The 892-nt window shown below is 48.0% G+C and overlaps 1 pseudogene; it reads right to left on the reverse strand.

Annotated features, from left to right (window-relative positions):
* Positions 1 to 335: 335 nt before the first annotated feature.
* Positions 336 to 688, reverse strand: LOC118591957 (annotated as a pseudogene).
* Between the last annotated feature and the right edge of the window lie 204 nt (positions 689 to 892).

Consider the following 892-nt stretch of genomic DNA (forward strand, 5'->3'; position numbering starts at 1 on the left):
TGCTGCTGACGGGGACAAAGTTACAGCTGCTGTTTCAGAAGGGAGTTCAGCCGTCTCATCTGCCCAGGTTCTTCACCTACAGAGAGCATTCTGCAACACCTGCTTACAAGGATGTAATTGCTTCGAAGACTCCATTCCTGCTGGAGAGACAAAGCACGGGAGGCCTAAAGATTCCCAGTGAAGAACTATGAGCAGCTGGCAATGCGCAGGAAGTGTTCCCCTCCTCGCACCTCCTCCCTCCGTGTTTGTGGTTACCCACAAAAAAAGAGCCAACTCTCAATTTGCATTTACTTATTTTTTACATAAAAAGGCTTTATTTGCAGGGAAACAGGGATTTAATCAAAAGAGCCAAATCCTGTGGCACCATCTGACTCCTCAGACTCCTCCTTTAGTCTTTCTTCCTCGCTGGGGTGGGGGAGGGAGTAGGCACTGGGACCCAGCCTCTGGAGCTGTAGAGCCAGGGACAGCAGAGACAGCCGCAGCCCCACCAGCAGGCACACTGGCGAGCTTGCCAACACTCTGGGTGATGACCTCTTCAGGACTTTTTCCACTCAGTTCACTAATGACCTTGCTGCTGGTCCATCATCTGCCTTGGTGCTCGAGCTGTCTAGGATCTTCCTGATGGCTTTGGCCCTGGGAGAGAAGTTGCCCCAAGGGCAGCCAGCAGGCAAGAGGCCATGTATCACATGTCTGTCAGCTGGAGCTGACAGGTCTCACAAGCTCTGCGGTGTAGGGCAGCAGGAAAAAAAAAAAAGCTAAATTTTTTAATGTTGTTCATGCAATATCTAAAAATTCATTGACAAATCTAAAGTCATGAGGATTTATTTTTGTGGTTTTTTTCCTAAGAGTTTTATGATTTTTAGCTCATATTTAGATTGTCTGTCTGTCTGTT

The sequence above is a fragment of the Onychomys torridus genome, chromosome 10, assembly GCF_903995425.1.
Source record: "Onychomys torridus chromosome 10, mOncTor1.1, whole genome shotgun sequence".
NCBI classification, from domain to species: domain Eukaryota; kingdom Metazoa; phylum Chordata; class Mammalia; order Rodentia; family Cricetidae; genus Onychomys; species Onychomys torridus.